General features: G+C 36.9%; 1 protein-coding gene across 1 annotated transcript in view; it reads left to right on the forward strand.

Moving 5' to 3' along the window:
- The window catches only part of spop (speckle type BTB/POZ protein), a 70,590-nt gene that overhangs the window by 1,849 nt on the left and 48,522 nt on the right, over positions 1 to 20,219 (forward strand). The window lies entirely within an intron of this gene.

The following is a 20,219-nucleotide window of genomic DNA, read 5'->3' on the forward strand; positions in this document are numbered from 1 at the left end:
GCTTCGCCATCACAGGAATAAATTGTTTGACAAAAGTATAAAAGTGGAAACGTTATTTTGAATTGTAATAATATTTCTTAGTTCAGAGACATTTAAATATCTTCTAGACCCCAAACTTTTGAACATTAGTGTATTTTATTTATTTATGGTAATATTTGATGATGGGATTTAAGCGTTAAATCCCTTATAAATATTGGCATTTTCTGTTCATTTGCGTAAAGTTGAGCATTCTTTTTAATTTTGCTCTTTTGTCCATCTCTGAATCTCTATAGTGCAATCCTGCCATGTAACTCCCATAGAGAATTTAATGGAAAATGCCCACTCACCTTTTTGCTAGTGGCCTCATACAGTTACAGAGAGAAATTGTCTGAGTGTGTTGGAGAGAGATGGAGACACAGACTGTGTGAACATGCTCAGGTAATGCAGTTCTGGAGATGCATGTCCAGTTCTTAACCCCAGCTATGAAATAATAATGAAACTGAAAGAGTGAAACTCCTCTGAGTATGCTGCTCGTTTTAAATACGTCAAACTTCTGCCATCAGTTTTTGCACTCACGTCACGTTCTTTATTTCCATATTTATTCTGTCATTTTAACATACGTCCTGAAATCAGTCTGACCCACTTCCCACTGTTTTGAGAATTTTAAAGAGCTGTAGTCGGTCTCTGCTTGTTTATGATATTCATGCGAGTTCTGCATTGTCTGTCTTCTATAAAATAGCACAGTGGATCTTGTATTTGCATCTTTAAATCTATTTTGAATAATTCTGCAGATTTCGGTCCATTGGGACTCATTTTAGCAGCCAAGCTCCTGGCATTTAATTCTAGCATTTAATACAATTTATGATATTCGATTTGTTTTTTAAACAGCCTCTCAAATCTCTCCGAATAGTTAGATGTAAATTTTGTTTACACCAGTAACACTCTTAAATCTGTGGCTGTTATGAGGAATCTGGGGTGTCTCAGCAGGTGTGTCAGAAATGACGAATTCTTTCCCGTAACTATCAGCTGTGGAAAATGGGGCTGATGGAGCGTCTCTGAATAAACTCTTGCATTACGCGCTGATTAAAGTCCAGCGTAAATGTGATGGTTTCTTTCATTTCAGAGAGATTTACTACCGCAACTGTGGCTTGGCAGTTTCCGCTATTCGAAAATAAAGTAATCCATCAATTAGTCAGCAGCTCCATCAAAGCCAAGATATTACGCACCAAATTGCCTCGAATGATGAACAGTTGTAATTTATGAACAAACCCGAGACCAGGCAGCAGACTGAGAAAGAGAGAGATTGCTGTGCTGAAATATTCAGATTGTTCTTATAATTTTTTAAAGCTGTTGTTTTTAAATAATCCGTAATGCTAACAGTAGTAAATGGCTTGCTTGGGTGTAATAAACATGGATCGTTATTTGTTTAATAACTCCCTGATAAAGTGTGTGCTTAAAATTAACCCAAAGAGCAATCACATATTCACAATGTCTGAATCATATGCTAAACGACAGCTGGTGGTTTTGAAAGACGGAGCAGTATAAAACCCAAACTAAAAATGTTTTATTAAGAGTTCACCCAAAAATGACAATGTGCTGACATTTGACTCACCCCCAGCCCATCCAAGATGTAGACGAGTTTGTTTCTACAGATTGGGAGAAATGTAGCATTAAATCACTTGTTCACCTCCGCAGTGAATGGGTGCCGTCAGAATGAGATTTCAAACACGTTCTGCTTTCTCCAGTTAAAAAATCATCTTGTCTGAATCCGTTGAGAAATATGCACAGATCAAGCACTGTTAACAAGTGAAACATTTAATAACAAATATTTTAGTAGATCTTGATGCGAGCGGACAACTGAGGATGGATTTATTTATTTTTTTCACTGGAGGAAAATAAATCACGGTTTAATTTTTATTAACGATACTTCATTTTTAGACTAGAGTCACATCCGTTTACTTGTGGGTTATTGTTTTAATCAGACGATTGGGATCTGATTCTGATGGCACCCATTCACTGCAGAGGATCCTTTGAGCAAGTGAAATAAAACCGCTCTAATGACCTCTTGAAACAAACTCCTCTACATCTCGGATGGCTTGAGAATCAGTCTTTTTCAGCAAATGTTCATTTTGGGTGAACTGTTTGTTACACTGCTGATCAGTTAATTGGAAGATGGAGCTGCATTAATGGCAAGGCTTTGAGGTTTGACTTGCTACTGTATTTCTTGATTAATTGTGGATATTTATGTTGCAGTAGCTGTTTGAATGTGAATGTTTTCTTCAGGTATTATCGACCTCATTACATTGTACAGTAACATTATTATAATTGAAAATATCAGAGGGTTATTGATAACAGAAAAAAATGCCCTGCACCTGTTACTGTAGCAGTTTACTAATCATGGTCAAAGAACTTCTATTTCAGCGGAAGTGGATCTGAAGTTAAATTAAGCTTGGTTTTATTCTGTGTGTTATTTTTGAGGTTGACTCCTGTAAGATGACGCGTGAGATTCGACAATGAATGGTTTATGAAGAGAGGGCCGGTTCAAGAGAGTGTGTGTGTGTGTGTGTGCATGTTAAAGATATGGGAGTGAAGGCGTCAGGATGTGTGGGTGAGAATAGGCTCATTTTTCACACAGACGGTTGCACTGAGGACACGTAGTGGCGATTGAATTCGTTTACATGAGAGGATGGAAATTGAAATATGGATTGGGGTCGCAAATGCCTGTGTGAGCTTCCATATAAGGGCTAAAACATTTTCCTGCTCCTAGTCTGTGTCCGTGCACACATCAGATTGTACTGTGCGATTATATTAAGATGTGAAGATCCACAGAAAGGTATGAACTGGATCTGAGTGCCTGTTTGGGTGGACTTATGTGTGTAATGGTAACCTCAGTAATGAATATTTCCCTTGTTCTTTTCATGGAGACACTCTACAGTTTCTCCCTCTCCCTCCCACGCTCTCCTTGTCTTCTGAATTCTTGTTGCCCTCGTTAGTATTCATGTAGACATAATACACCAAAAACATAAACCCATTGAACTGTAGTTTACCATCTTTTGTAGCATTTATTTTTCCTGAAGTTCACTCATAACCTCAAGGTTACTTGCATGGAAAGTGTGATGTTTTTTAACCTGTCTTGGACTGTTAAAATGAATATTGCTGCTGTATGTTTAGGTCATTTATATTTAAATCACCTATGTTATGATTGTTCAGGACAGGGCAGGTCACGTAATACTGAATGGACTAGGAATCAGCCAATAAATAAAATACAAAAATGACTGAATTAATAAAACACACATTATTTTTGATCATTTAAAAAAAAGAAAAAAGGAAAAAGTTAAAACATTTAATATAATTTCCAAGAAGCAGTATGAAGACCATTTTGATTTGTTAAATTCTTTAGGATAGTAGCCCCCCAGTATCGAAGCGGCCCATGCCTGATGTATGGTGGAAGTTAAGATGACTTTGTTTATTATGTTTGTGTGAATGATGAGGATTGCATTGTTTTTTTTTTCAGCTCTGGTGGTCATATTAAGATATTATTGCATGAATAGTTTAGTCCAGTATCACATGATACTGATGCAGGTTAGTGTAACTGAAGGTTGCGGGCAGGGTAGAGCTCAGATGAAATCGATAGTTCAGTATTTTAACCTTTTGTTTTTTGGCAGGACATTTGTGATGGGCAGAAAAGAAGGGGGCCAGAGGGGAAGCAGGTGGCCGTTTGACTGTTTGATAGTCAGGCATCTATTGATTGAGATTCTAGCTCACGAACAGCCACTAATGGTCTAACACACATGTGCGCACACACACATGCTCACTTATCAGAGAGCTGTACAAGACACTTAAAGCGGTGTCCAAAAAGGCAGTTGGCTTCCTGTCCAGACAGCCATTGACTTGCCTGGCAGCATTTTTGAATGAAGGCACCAGACTGCTTTCCGATTGTCATGTATAATGATCTAAAACACACTAAAGTGAGCTTTAGAAATATCCAAGGGATTATGTAATGATTCCAGTGCTTATTTGTCATTAGAAATGGAATCACATGTTGAAAATAAAAAAAATAAATTGATGTTTATAAATTTATTTACTACTTATAACTGCTCCATCAGACGTAATTTGTATTTACCAACCACTGACCCACTCACAGGATTGTGGGACATCATAGGCTGCATGGAATATATCGGTGCTAAAAATTGACCAGATGGAGGCCTCTAATCGGCAGGATGGATTCAGACATGCCATTTTACCTTTTTATTGTTCAAGTTTCAGTCAGAACATTTTAATACATAGTACATTTCAGTTTGCAGTGAAAATAGAGGTATGAAAAATCAGGAAAGCATCTATGTTTGCTTGAGTAAAATGTTTTTTTTGTGTGTGTGTGTGTGTGTGTGGCTGTGCTGTATATCTGTCTCTCCCTTTCTAGAATCTGGTGTGTTTCCTCACTTGTGTGGTAATGAGCTTGATGAATATTCATGAGGCAGGGCTGTCGGCAGCATGTAGATCAGGATGCCTGTTAAACTGATGTTCTGGAGTATATGAAGGTGCAGAATAAATCCATCAGTGACCTGCATGCTCTTAAAAATGGTTCAGAGTTTGCTTTTGAGCATTTTATATATATATATATATATATATATATATATATATATATATATATATTAGGGTGTGCCATATCATACCATCCACAATAATACTGGTATAAATTTTTACATGATAAAAAAAAGTGTCATATCAGTGATGTAGCGATGCAGTTACGAATGGTGGATATACGTTCCCTAGCGCACCACAACAACACCACAAACCCAATAGGTGTGTTTGACTTAAAGCAGTGCTACTTTGACTGATCATCGTATGACAAAGTATCGCAAGAGGGTTTCTTGAGCATATTTGAGCGCACACTCTTACATTCAAAAATAGGCTGAGGTGCATATCTTTAGTAAAGCAGCGTGGAGAGATGGGAAGGGGCCGGTGATTTCAACTAACAGCCTGAGGCCAGCTTAAAAAGATGGCATGCACTTCGTCACAAGCTTATCAATTGCACCTTTTAAGCTTTGCCAATATAAACATTCAAAAAAGTTGCAGAAAACGGAGTTTGCACGCAGAATTCGGTGCGCACACAGAGAGCCGTGACAAACCAAACCGAGCTCTTCTCTTCTTCCCATGCCTAAACGAACTAATACACCTCACCAGTTTAAACATACAAGCACAAAATAACATGAAAAGCTTAATTCAGAACCCGTGTGCTGTTCGGGGTGTACAGTGTGCATGCAGAAAACCGCGTCTACAGAACAGCCCTTAAACACCGAATTGAGTTTTGTCTCTTCTTGCTCTTGAAACGACGAATACATACAAAATTGTCAGCTCAAAAGTATACTCGAAAAAATGGTCTGTTATGTCTTAAGTGAAAGTAAACAGGATATGGAATGTGTTATATATGATGTATTATCTCTTAAAGTGACCACACCTAATTTAAAGATACAGGTTGTAGGACCTGCCACTAGAGGGCGCACTACAAAAACAATAATAATCGCGTGGTTTGATGATGCAGAGAAGGAGCGTGGAATGATGAGATTTGTTGTCTTCTACCCAACCGCTGACGTCCATCAATCAGGCGATATGAAGACGATTACCACTTGTTATATTATAATAGTATATGTTTTCTGTAAAGAAAAGAATCAAAACAACTCACCTGTCGAGTAAAACACAAGCGGCTCCTCTTTCTAGTTGAAGTTTGTCGCGAAGCTCTCTTCATCTAGACAATGCAATACTGATATTGATCCTCACTCTTTCTCTCCTCTTGTCCCAAACTCTTCTTGGGTCGTTTGGTTGGCCCGTACGTTTACATTTACGGGAGCTGTCCTTGTGGACAGAACCAGTGACAGACGTTAAACAGTATGTTCCATAAATAAGTAACATATTCCACCATAAAACGTGCAAGAAGTAAATAAGGACCTGCTTGAAGCAAGCTAGTGGTTTGCTGGACTCTAGACACTACTTCCGCATTTGTCCACACACTGTTGTCATGTGGTTTCTACGTCAGTAAAGGCGGTAACAAAGGGTAACTACGTCATTGACAGGCGACTGCACTCCCCCGTGTCACTGTTTAGAATAGGAATTTTCTCAGGATTAACAAGTAGTTGGAAACATGAGAGAGATTTTTAGTAATCCGCTGGACAAAATATATAAACACTAGCCTAGTGGTTTTTGGATATTTTACGGCAAATGTCTTACAAATTGTATCTTTAATAGCTACTGTCAGTGTCCTAAATGTTAATCCAAGAGATGAAATGGGAGAAAACCACTCACTGCTATATAAATATATATATATATATATATATATAAGCCTATATAGTTCATAAAAGTGAATAATGGTTAATTGGTGTCTATTCCCCCTGTTTTTTTGTCCTTCACTATTTTCTGTTTTTCTTGTATTGTTGTTTGTGTTGTTTGGTCGGCATTATGATGAAACTTCTGTTAGGTTGAGGCTGTTTTACACTGAAAGCTGTTCAGTAGAAAACCAGACTGTGTTATTGTGCAAGTTGATATCGCTCATTTTCTACATTTTTCGTTTCGTCTGCTTTGTTCTGCTCCACTTGTCTCCTCCTGTCTATCTCTTTCTCCTTTCTCTCCCTCTCTGGATGTCAGTTCCTCTCACTCTTTCTCTCCGTGACTTTACTTGTCTAAATACCTGTCTCTCCTCCTCACTTTTTTTCTCTCTCTCTCTCTGTCTCCCGCTGTTATGTGTCTAACTGCTCGTTAAGCCATCTGTAAAACCTTTGATCTCAAAGCTTTGCCACTCAGCAGCCAAACAGAAGAGTGTGTGTGTGTGTGTGTGTGTGTGTGTCTCTGACTTGGGTTTGTTTCACTTGTGTGAGAGATGAACAAACTTCAAGCGTGCATGTATTTAGCGCAGCATATCTCTTAGAGTTTTGGAAGGAAAGTGCAGCAGGAGCCATATTCTGAAACGCTTAATAGTTTGTTTGAGCTTCATTCTCATAATTTGTGGACCTTGCAGACTAAACTATTTGAATTGAAGCAAGGTATTTATACCAAGCTCATAAAAAGTATTCTCTTCAAGAATGAGTGACTTTATGAAGTTGATGCAAATGTTTTAGGAGTCATAAAGTGTAGGTCATAAGCATCACTTCTGACTGAATCAAAGCAAGGTTTAGGATCTGTAATAGCTGTCAAAGTGAAGTGGGAAATTACCAGTGGAATTGCAGCACTTGCTTCAAATTCCTGGTGGTTTATTTTAGTCTGTTATGGCTTTCTGGCCTTGTACATTTTACTCTAGTGTTCAACTGATATGGGTTTTTAGAGTCCTCTATGATATGGAAATGGAGATGTCGTCAATTGATATTAGTTCTGGTCCGAATTTAATTGTTTGCACTTCGATAGTAATCCGTACCGAATATTCTGAGTGAAGGGGCTGAACATATTCTTATCTCTAATAAAGGCAGGAATCTCTGTGTGTCGGTTTGTCTGTTTGCATTTATATTATGTCGAGAACCGTTCAGCCAAATGACTTGTCGTAGGTCGGGTGTGTTGCTGCGGACCCAAGGGAGTGCAGTTTTGCATTTTGGTGCAATATAGATACGCGGCACGTTCAGATTTAATCTACTTTTAATAAACTACAGAACAGCATGAGTCAGAAGTGCTGCGATTCTCGTGGACATGCCTCCTTGATTTTGTTCCCCCTCCCCTCGCGTGTAGTCTCATTGAACATGGCGGCGTCCTCAACCAGAACTGAGGCTACAGAACTAGTAGCCTATCAAAAAAGACAACTGGCTCCATTATATGGAGATACTTCGGTTTTAAGGCGTCGGATGAACAGCAGGCAGATGTCTACTGTAGGGCCCTATGATTTCCGCGATGCAGAAAAGGCGGAGGGAATCGCGGAATCCAGTCATAAAAATGGAATTTACAGTTTAACGCGATATGGACTTATATCTGTAAATATTCAGCCGGAAAAGTCATTTTAAATATGAATCCTGCATGTTCTGCGTGTCTGTGTTTATGAATGGCGCAGAAGCGCATCTTCATTCATACACACCCGATATTACATATATTATATTCTGCTAAACAATTACTATTGTTCAGCAGAATATACATAGCCTACTACCACTATTAAAATGAAACGAACATAATTTTTTAAGGAATAATCACACAACATTTCTTCCATGTTTTATTTTTAATAGTAAATCCCCTCTGTTTACCAAAAAATAAAGTTTACTTCATTTTCAATAATTAAAAGATAAATTGAATGTTTTATGCCTTCATTTGATAACCTGAAAAATTTAAATACACAGAATTTCAGAGGGGCAAAAAAACATTTCATAAGACTATTTTTTATTTTTTACAAATTAAGTTGTTTTTATGCATTGAAATAATTACACATGCTAAAACACAGAATTAGGTAACAATAAAACATATCGTCAAGAAAAAATAAAACATTCCCTAAACGTAATATTAGGCTTTTTTTTTTTTTTTGTAGTAGTAGTATTAGTAGTAGTTTTTGGGGGGGTTATTTTTTCCTGTAAAGATATCGAGAAGATACCTATCGTATATCGAGATATATTTTTTGCTCCTTATCGCCCAGCCCTATATAGCGGTACTACTTACAGAACTCGATATGCTGTTGTGGTAGGCCAGTTTCAAATATCTGGCATATCTGGCACACTGCCTTTGTCTGGTTCCCACTCAATTTAAAGTGCTCCCACACAGCTGAGGTCTTCTGCATTTTTGTCTTCTCTTCCTGGTGAACTGAATCATGACGTTCACTCATGGGCGATTCATAAGCCGCTTTTCCACTATCGGACTGAACGGTTCTCTTTGCTTAACCATTCCATTCCGTGCCAATCCAGACCAGTCAGCACCGATATGGTTTCACTTTCCGCTGTTGCGTGTTGCAGCCCTACTGCTCAGTTTAAATATGTAGGCTAGTAAAATTTGTGCCGTTAAGTGGCTGGCTATGTTTACAGTGTTTATTATAATGTTTGTAAACATTTTGAGTCTGCATTAGGCCTATTTCTGAAATGAATAATAAAATGCGACTTATACGCAACTTTTTTTTCTCTCTTTCTCTCTAACCCCCCCCCCCACAATTTGTTTATATGCGTAGCATATTTTAACAATGCAGAAAAGCTTTTTAAATATCTTGATAAATTACTGAAAATAGATTTTTACTTTTTAAACCTTGTAAAAGATTGTATTAATCTGTCAACAGTCGGTTAAGAATGAACATCCCTACTTGATGTGAAAAATAAAATAAACAGAAGGTGACGACGAGTATAATATCAATAAGCGCAAATGTTTCCTCCACAGATCAAACTGTCTGACATTTTTTTTTCTGCTTTATATTGAACGTAGCGTAGCTGTTTACTTGGCTGTTTGGAGAAACTGGTAGAAAGGCAACAGAGTGGTGACATCAAGCACTCTACCAGCACGGCTAAACATGGTTGTCTAACCGTGCCGAGAACGGTTTGTAATCTTGCCGTGTTGTACCAGGCTCACCTGGAAAATAACTGTAACCGTACCTGACAGTCCTTAAAACTGTTCGCCCTGATAGTAAAAAAGGCTATTTTCAAGCACAAATGAAGACTGTTTCTCAGGGGATCATCACCATGTAAAAAAAATAAAAAAGGTTATTCTAATCTAAAAATTGCAAATCGAATGCCAACCCACCAAACGAATAATTGAATATTCTGGCCCAGCACTAAAGGTGTCCGAAATTCGTATTCGAAATTTTCAAAGGTCAAAAAATAAATTTGACCTCATTATGTCAATCACGCTTGCACACTGCCTCCGAAACTTTCAAAATGTTCCGATTTTTTTTTTTTTTTTTTTTTTTGTCGGACGAGAGATGTTTTGACAACTTGGTGCCACCGTAAACCTGCTGGCAATGGTGGTGAATGAATCGCCAGTGCTCAGACACCTACAATTATATATAAAAATATTATTATAAAAAATACTACAAATATTTTTTATATCACAGCTATAATTATAGCACACTGAGTCCCTGTAAACCGGGTGTGTGCGGGTCCATACCTTAGACATACTGCCAGTCTCTGTTCAGGATCAATTGATTAATGGAAATTGGTGGTCTTTTTAATATGTGTCTTTAGTATTGCTAGCAAAAAAAAAAAAAGCTATTTCTTGCTAATCTTGGATACTTGCCTTAAAGCCGCTCTGGTTAAACCACACTTTTGTGAGCTAAATGCACCAGATGGGTCTCGAAGGGTTTGTGTGCATGTCCTCTGAGGCTAAGACACAACTTTTATCCGCATATCACAGATTTGGCCACTAAAACCACAAAGGAGGCCTAACCATCTGTAGCTAAAGGAACAGCGCTAGTTTGAGGTTTCTTACTGTTACTGTCTTCAAATGAAGGGCCCTGTGAAAATTAGCATTGGTTATTTGAGACTTGGTTATTTTAGTCCCCAACGTCCTGTTTTAAAAGGAAATATATCAACATATGAATAAAAATTGCCCTCAAGAAGTAATTTCATGGGGTCTTCAAACATTAGTGGAGATGAATATCACACCCTGTAGATGAGTGTATGTTTGTGTGTGTGTCAGTGGCTGAAAGGACGTCCTTTCAGTCTCATCTGTTCATCAATGAGAGAGACCACTCGGAGCGGACATGTTTGCTCTCTTTCATCTCACTTTGTCTCTGTGCTGTCCATCTAAATGGGTGGCCTGGGGTCTCGTCTCATTAACACGTCTGCTAGTTTAGAGAGCTGCGCTTCTGATCAAAGCCATGTGTGTGTTTGAGGGCTCCGATGTCATTTTCATCAGGTATGATGTCTGGATGCTTTATAGACCTGCTCAGAATACCTCCTGACAGCCATGCACACATACACGCTGATGCCTTTTATAGCGCTTTGTCACCTTCTTCTTAGGAGCAGAATCAATTATCAGTAATTAAGTTAGTGTCAAAGTCTTTATCACTCATTCATTGGACAGCTTTTTTCTTCATCTCTTTTCTTATGCTTTTGACCTTCTTCAGACGTCCAAGAAAGGCCTCTCCTATTTTTCTGGTGATGTCTTGGTTCTTCCATTTCAGTGCTTCTCTCTTTTCTGTCACCTCTTGTCATCTGAAGAAAAAGCATTCTTTTAATTAGTCTCAGTCTTCTGAGAAAGCATTGGCAATTTTAGTGTTGTTTGAGCATGTTAATGAAACTAATCAAATTAAGTACGTTTTTGGTAAAATGGTGTAATTATTTTGACCAAATTAATATCTTATTCTACTAAGTCTGGTCTTCTTGGATTGTGTACATTTAGTAATTCTGCCAACAGTGCGCAAAAATCAACAATCAGGCCTTTGATTCATTGCATAAATATTTATGGTGCTTCATGCATTAATATGTCTATGTAAACAAACCTTACCTGGTTTATGTGTGTGACAACACATTTTTTATTTATTTTTTATTTTTTAATGTTAAAAAGCGGGTCTTATTTGAATACACCTCTATGATGAACATAGTAGTATTATCTGTTTCAGGAAATAAACCATTTTTTCATCCCTGAAATTAATTAAAATAAATGATTGAAAAACTCTTATTCGGTAGTTTTTCTTTCTTTTATTACTTATTTGAATAGACATATTTTTAAAAACCTCCTTGTTGCTTATTCTATATAATTTTAATATTATTATATATTATTTATTAAAAATGTATTTACTGGTAAGTCTCAGCCTCTGTCCCTTGTATGTATGTGTGTGTGTATGTGTATATATATATATATATATATATATATATATTAGTGCTGTCAAAATTAGCGCGTTAACGCATTCGATTAATTTGAAATATTTAACGCGTAAAAAAAAAATAACGCAATTAACGCGGTTGCAGTTTTTTTTATTTCCAGTTGTGGCCTATGTGTGTTCAATGTGCAAAGAAATATGGATAAGACCAAGGAAGGACTTTTAGACGGAAAGTTTCAGTATAAAACTCTGCCGGATTACTCTTCAGTCTGCCACAAGAAACATTACTCTTCATTTAGTCTGCCACAATAAACAGCAACATTAAAATCATGAACTCAAATGTCATTGTTTAAAAAAAAAAAAAAAAAAAAACAATGACTGTAACAGTGCGTAAATCAGACCTTTCTGTAACGCTAACGTTAATAAGCTTAAACGAAAAGAACGAAATAATTGTGTAGCGGAGTATTTTTTGTACACAGTGCCGCGAACTGTCAATCACTCCTGTGCGCGTGCATCACTGTCCTCCTCAGCTGCAGCAACTTGCGCTCTCTCTCTTCATCAAGCTTTAAAACAAAAAGGGGACAAAAAGATCATATTGTCTTTGTGCATAGGCTATAGATTAATTAGATAAATGAATATCTAAATTTGTGCCTTGCCGTCTACGGTATTTTTTTAGAACTTAGAAAAAAGATGCTGCAGCCAATGAACAGCCAGCGGGGGCTGCAGGACGACTCGACCTCCGCAGACAGTTTTTAATGTTTATCAGACAATAAATACTCAAGATTTTGCTTTAGTATAACTCACAACGAGTTTCACACACCTTCTCCAGCCACGTTGAGTTGTTGACACTTAACAGTGGGAAAAGCGACACATGCGCTATTCACTTGTATAACTTAAGGGTGAATGGGTAATGTAGTTTCTGCTCTGGGTGGGATGAATTAGGAAGCTTGCATTGTGAAGGGCGCTCTGAAAATCGGCAGCGCAGGTAAAAGATTAAAACCTCTATTAAAACAGATGTCCAAATGAGCGTACCGGTACGCTACAAGCACGTTCTGGGCGCACGGAGAGGTGGCGGTACGCTCAAGAGCTATATTTGGAAGTGGCTGTACTAAGTACCAGTGCGTACCGGCCCACTTAAAGCACTGGCAATGACTATACTTTGGAATTTTTTTGCAGTCCACTTAGAATTCAACATGGAAATCATTTTTGTTTTTTATTGGCATTGATTGTTTTGAAATTCAAATGGTACTTACATGCCTGTGTTTTTATTTCTGTAATAAATATGGCTTTCAAGCCAACAGTTAATTTGGAGGATATTGATGGTTTATTGCAGGTATGTTGTTTACATGAGAAAATCTGTGTTACAAGTTAAACAAAAATTCCAATAAACAATCATATTTTGAATTTAAATAGTTTCTTTGTCTTGAGTTTACATTATTTACATTTTACATTTACATATCCAAAAAGTTTCAGTCTTTTAATTGCGATTAATCGCAAAAAATTGTGCGATTAATTAATTTTTTTTAATCGATTGACAGCACTAATATATATATATATATATATATATATATATATATATATATATATATATATATATATATATATATATATATATATATATATATATAATATGTGTGTGTATATGTAGGAGGTTTGTGAAATCAGACATACTTGAGCCCTACCAAAAGTGTTTGTCTATTAATGTTGGAAGTGTTTTTTTACACAGTTATTTTATTGTAATAGTTTTTTTTGTTTGTTTGTTTTTATGCTGAAGTTGTGTCTGCCTGTAAAGAGCCTGTTAAGTGATTGTGATAAAAAGACCCAAATGTAAATGCCCTCCAAAACCGTGTTACAAAGATCATTTGGCTGCCCAGCATTAGGATCATCACAGAAATAAACCGTTATATTAGCATGTAGAGTGGGAGCAGTATCACATTCATTTCAGTTTTGCACAGACACTTTTATGTGGCCAGGTGGAAATGAATTGGACATACCCAATTGGACCCAAACAGTTCAATGGCTCAATACGCATGAAGTGTAAATACCCCCCACAATACCCCATACAAGTTTTTCATCTGTTAACTTCCATGGGGCGCCCCACATGTGATCTATTACTCTCATTAAGCCACCAAAACAAGTGTATGAAGGTTTTTATGAGAGGTAGCACTGCACATAGAGCGAGGGTCTTCAGCAGGGGGTCTGCCAATTATTTTATTCTCAAAATCATTAGTGAGAAAATTTAAAATGTGTTAAAATTATATTAAGTTGACTGCAGTCCAATCAAAAGTTAAGAAGCTAAAGTTCAGCTGAAAGATTCATAGTTCCTCCCACATTAAAATGCATTGTTAAATTTAAATATCAAAATTATTAGAAGTAAATGTGTACGTGTAAATGCAGACTGTATTCCTTCACACCATTCCACACAGATGGGATAGAGAGTTAGGAAAGGCAAATCAAGGGTGCAGATAAAAGCATTCGAATGGAAGAATGTGGTGGGCTAGTGAGAGGACTGATCGAAACAAAGACAAGTGAGGCACTCCTGGCAGAAGGTGTCTGATCGTGACTTGTTGCCCTTGAATGTCTTCTGTTAAATGTGTGAAGGGGAAGCATTTATCTTCTGTATACCTGTGTGAGCACGTCTATCTGTCCTCCAGCTGACAGCAGCGCTCTTCATGTTGACACTTATTCTCTCTTATCATCTGTTTTTACACTCTACAGCTTCACTCTGAAGAACACCTGTACCTTTCGCTGCCTAATGCTAAAGTCCTTCTGGGAAGCCATTTAGATGTTCTCAAGTTGTAATTATGAAGTGATATTATGCGTAATTATGAAGTGATATAAGTAATTGGAGGAAAAATTTACCAATTTAGTTATTTTTAGTTGCTGACAAGGAAACCTTTTAAGGATTAGTTCACGTTCAGGGAAAAATCTGATAATTTACTTTACCCCCATTTAATTCTAGATGTCTGTATTCAGTCGAAAAGTTAAGTTGTTTTTTGTGGAAAACATTTTGGGATTTGTCTCCATATAGTCGACTTCAATGAGGAGGAACAACGGGTTGAAGGTCCAAATTGCAGTTTCAATGCCAGCAAAGGAAAAATCTTATCTAGCAAAACGTTTGGTAATTTTATAAAAAACAACAAAAAAAAAACAACGCGTTTATATACTTATAACCACAAATGCTTATCTTGCACAAACTCTGCAACAGAGGTCGCGTTAGACTTTAACATTGTTTGTCGTTAGATTTTTATGCACATTTTGTAATATTGCATAAACAATGCTTGATGGAAATGCCAAGGTGTGCATAATTTTTTTAAATTTGAGTAGGATAAAAGTTTTATCCGTTAAGAAAAAATGTACATAAACTATGAAGGAAACATTTACAGATTAAATTCTTCCAATTCACTATCAAAAAAGTCATGTGACTTTGAGCTATCAGACAGGATAACTTGACTAGCAGCGGACTAATCTCATTCGAGGCATTTAAAATGTTGTTTTGGTCATTCTGAAATGCCTGAGCAAAGTCTGTTGTCACAAAGTAGATTCTGAATAACTGTCTTACATGACTGTCTTACCAAACAGCAGCATCCACAACCCTCTACAGACACCTTGGCAATTGAATTGCCATTGCAACCCTCTACATTGCGAGTAAATCACTTGAATGACGGACAGTTTTTAGTTAATGCAACCTTTGCTCTGCAGTGAGTGTCCACGACTTCATGAATTACCCAATCACGTTGGAAAGGTCATGTGAAAAAGGTAAGGTGGGGCAAAAACGCCAACTTCAAAATTGTCTGACATAGTTTTACCTTTTTTTGTAAAGGGCGGTTGACTTTCTTTGCACGTCTGCTTTGTAAACACTGGGTCGGTACTTCCACGTACCTTCCATCGTGATTATGTAATACGTGAGGTTGAGCTTATGCAAAATTAGCAGTTTTAGTTAAGAAGTATATACATTTGTATTTATTATTTTCAGAAAGGTAAGTTATCTGGAAAATTTTATTCTGGAAATGGATGCATCCTTTAAAAGGAAAGTGATGGATTATGGCAAAGATTTAAAAGTGTCTCATTCAGAAGAATGCTTTCCCTTTAAAAGTACCACATGTCCGAGTGGTGTGCATTCATGCATTAAATGTGCCGTAAGCACTTTTAGACCGCATACTCCCTCTTATATGAACCAAACTAAGTGTTCAGATCCATTTGTTATAGCTCTATTCACTAACAAGAGTTTTTCAACCATCTAATCATTATCCCAGAGGACCCTCCTCTATTACTGTAATTACTTTTTTTCTCTCTCTCTCATGCAAACATGTACACACTGCAATTTTATAAAGTTATGGATTAGTTCAAAGGTAAGTTTTTGAAAGAAATATCTAAAGCTCAACAAGGCTAAAGTTTTTTTTCTTTTCTTTAAAAAAAAAAACTAAAATAGAGTAAGAAAAGTGAACTTGTGAAATATTAAGATCTTTTGATATAATTTAAAATGTAATTAATTCCTGTGATGACAAGGTAGAGCTGTCAGCAGCCATTCCTCCAGTCTTCAGTGTAACATGATCCTTCAGAAATCATTATAATATGATGATTAGCTACTGTGCAACTAAATCTATTTTATTTTATTATTTTGTGGAAACTGTGAAGTTTTTTTGAACAGTATTTGTTTGAAACCGAAACCTGTTGTTACATTATAAATGTCTTTACAGTCACTTTTGATCAATTTAATTAATCCTTATTGCATAAAAGTATCAACTTTTAGGAAAACAAAAAAATCTTACCTCCCCAAACTTCTAAAACTTATATTGTTCTGTAACCGATTTCAAAAGGAATGTTTACAATTAGTAGCACAGTTTTATTATATGGTATTTTTCGGCCATAAGTTTATAATTATGTCAGATTGAATCCAAATCAGTACTTTGGGGTTTGTAGTTCATTTAAATTAGCATTTGAATGAGGTTATCCTTCTCATAGAAATCTGATTTCTTGTAATGGTTCTTTAAGGAATAGTTCACCCCAAAATTGTGAACTTGGCCTGTTCTTTTAATGACCCACTCCTGATAACCCGTGATCAAAGGAACTCTAATGCAGACACAGGATGTCTAAGGCCCCGTCCACACGGAGACGCGTTTCTGTGAATACGCACACAAATTTTTTTTATCGGATAGGCATTTCGTCCACACGGATCCGGCATTTTCGCAAGGTGAAACCACTATTTTTTGAAACCGGGTCCCAAAGTGGATAAATTTGAAAACACCGTCTTTGCGTTTTCGTCTGGACGGCTAATCCATATATTTTCTTAAACGATGACGTCATCAGCCCACGTCTCCCCCCTAGTCAGACACCTCTACGTCACGTAACAGCAATGAAAACATGAACACACACTGAACGATTGTCTTTTTATTAACTAACATTAACACTGATTAATAAATGTATTGTTCCATGTTCGTTTGTGTACCACGCGCAAGGTTTATGAGCATAGTCCAAGTCTTCTATGTTTTTAGTGTATCTCTGTGTCAGAATTACAGCGCCACATACTGGTCTGGCATGTATACATGCATTTTGCGGTTTCGTGTGGACGCGGATATTTCTTGAGACGAGGAAAAAAAAGATCGGATTGGGGTAAGCTCAGTCTCCGTGTGGACGGGGCCTAAAAGTCTTTCCATGTGTTTTATTCTTCCATTTTTATTCAGCTCACTCTCATTCATTTCTCTTCATCACAATCTTTCCATCTCTCCAAACATCTCTCCAAAGCAAAGTAGATTGCTGTCCAGTGCCGAGTTGATCATCCATCTCTTTCGGTCTCTTCCACTCTCTCCCTTCATCTCTCTCTCTCTCTCTCTCTCTCCTGCTCGCATTCATTCTTTGTGTACTTGAGCATCTTTTAACAATAGTTATTTAATTTAATTATTGAATCTAATATCGATTGAGCTCCATGTGATGTGTAAACCTGAACTGGCTTTATTATTGATCCTCTTTCTGTTTTTATTGAACTTACAGGCCTCTGTCTTGGGAATAGTTTTTCACCTTTTTGACTAGGAACGTGTGTGTGCTTGCACTTTCACCTTTGACAAGATCTGTTTATGTGCGGTTTGTTTGTGAGAAGTCCATCAGGGAACTATTCTTTATCTCTGATTTGTGTTTATCGCTGTCTTTCAAAGCACACTAAGCTTGCCTAACTGTGGGATAGACATCATAGATGTGTCTGTGACACCCAGAAATGCTGATTGGCATGTTGGCAGCTCACTATATTTTGAGACACAGCCCTGTGTAACCTCTGTCTATCCTTTGTCAGATAAAGGGACTTATTTCTGTTTTCGTATCTTTGCGGTGAAGGTGTGAAAATCAATAGTATTGTGATTCTTTTGTGTCGAATGGATACGCTCAGGCTAAGTATCAATTTTAATTATTATTGTGCATGTCAAGGAATTGGCTTTCTGAAGCTTGTTAGATGGCATAATAACTTTCTTCTTCAGTCAGAGAGCAGAGGTGAGAGTTCTGTGAAGCGGAGCACAGTTGCACAGGTTTGAAATGTCTTCCCTGCTTCCCATTGAATGTGTTCGTTTTGTCTTATAGGAAGGGCAATTGACACATGCTGTTTTTAGGTGACCATATTTGATAGTTATACACAGCTGGGACAGTTCACCCAAAAAATCCACAATTTCTAGTTACCATTTACTCCCTTTCATCTTGCTCTCTAGACCCATATGACTTTATTTCTTTCATGAAGCAATCTATTAGATCTGTCTTGAGAAAACTTGGAATATAGCACACGCATGATTTTATAGTGCATTTTTTTTTAGCTTTACAGAATCTTTTCCCATTTTTTTATTTGGATTATATGCAGTGGTTTTTAACCAGGAAGCTTGGGTGAAATTAAGGTGCCTCATCTGACTTTCACAAGGACCATATAATGATTTGAATGTATTTAAATTATAATTATTTAAATTAAGGTAATTACTTCTTAATATTGAAGTATTCTAACTTCAGGCTAAATGACACACAAAATGATACAAACTAGAGTTTTTTTCTCCTTGGCAATAACTGTTGTTTTACAGTTTTTAAAAGTTCAGGAATTGCAAACTGAATAGTGGTTAATAGGGGTCAATCAAGAAAACAACCATCATTGTCCAATTTTGTGTTAGTTTAAATATGTAAAAATGTTTATTGGCTTGTTTTTTTTTTTTTTTTTTGTTTTTTTTATTCAGTGTTATTAAAATTAAGTTACATTAAAAAGCCTTAAATTACTTTTTATTTAATAAAAAAAATAATAAATGACAAAAAAAATAAAAATTTGGTTTTCAGCCAAGTGCATCTAGAGTTTTGTTTTTGGTTCCATCCCAGAATTTTCATTTCAGTGCATCTCTACAATATTGTGATGTATGTTGTTACTGTGAAATAAAAGGACTCCTATCATGATATAGGATTTTGGTCATATCGCCCATTCCTAGTGGTTAATTGATTTAATATCAATACTAAAAAAAAAAAAAAATAAGCGTAAACAAGAAACTTTGGCATAATTGCTGCATAAATAACAAAAATAGCGGAGCCTTTATTTATACATATCTTAGGTTTGATATCTCACATTTCATTGTGAGGGAACACCCTTGAGTTCCACACTTATTTTGTAGATTTAAAGCCCATTTCACATGACTCGCATCAGGGTGGCATACACTGCTTTGACCTCCACATTTGAAGCTTTGCAGACAGCGTGATGGAAGACTGATTTTGTAAGGTTGCTAGGTAGCAAGAAAGCAGGGAAAAGGTGAAAACTGTTTGAGCTAGGAAAAGAAAGTCTAGTGATTTGCTTACTTTGATAAATGATAGAATGGAAAACAACAAATTGGTGCACAGTACACACACACACACACACACACACACACATGGATTGTATATAATCATTGGTTGTGCTTTAAAATGTCAGCTGCGAGTGGGGTTGTTCTCTGAACTTTGAGTGGCACACTAAACGCTTGGCCAGAAGTGTTTTAGCTGATGCTTTGCTCAAGAGCCCCAGAGTTCAATGACACGAGTCCTCTGAAAAAGGGTCTTATTTCAGTCATCAGTAAGTGCATCATGTGACCCAGAAATCTCTCAGTTTACATCTATACAGGCTGTACTAGACTGGACACACACACATACTAGCTGAAGGAATGCACAATCCAGCCCTCAGTATCGCCGGGAACGGGTTTTTGGATGATAATGGTGATAAGCTGTGGAGATTTGGGCTTCCCTGAGAGCGTAGAGCAGTTAGAGCCCAGCTTGTGTTTGATGTCATGTCTAGGGCATGATGGGATTGATTTCTGGATCGCTCGGAGTGCTTCAGGGCTTCAGAACGACCAACTCTCCTTGAGCTGTTCTTGCGCTTTAAATACTTGAATGTCCAGCGCTTTGGCAAGACATGTTAGCACTGCTGTGGACTGATTTCAGGATGGAAAAAAAAAAAAAACACCAGTTTTACTCAGTCAAAAATGCTATTGTAATACATTTTGTTTTATAACATTACTTTTACAGTTATTGTTACTCAAGTGTTGCATAACTAGTTTATTTTGAG

Source organism: Carassius auratus, chromosome 28 (genome assembly GCF_003368295.1).
Source record: "Carassius auratus strain Wakin chromosome 28, ASM336829v1, whole genome shotgun sequence".
In the NCBI taxonomy this organism is placed as follows: Eukaryota; Metazoa; Chordata; class Actinopteri; order Cypriniformes; family Cyprinidae; genus Carassius; species Carassius auratus.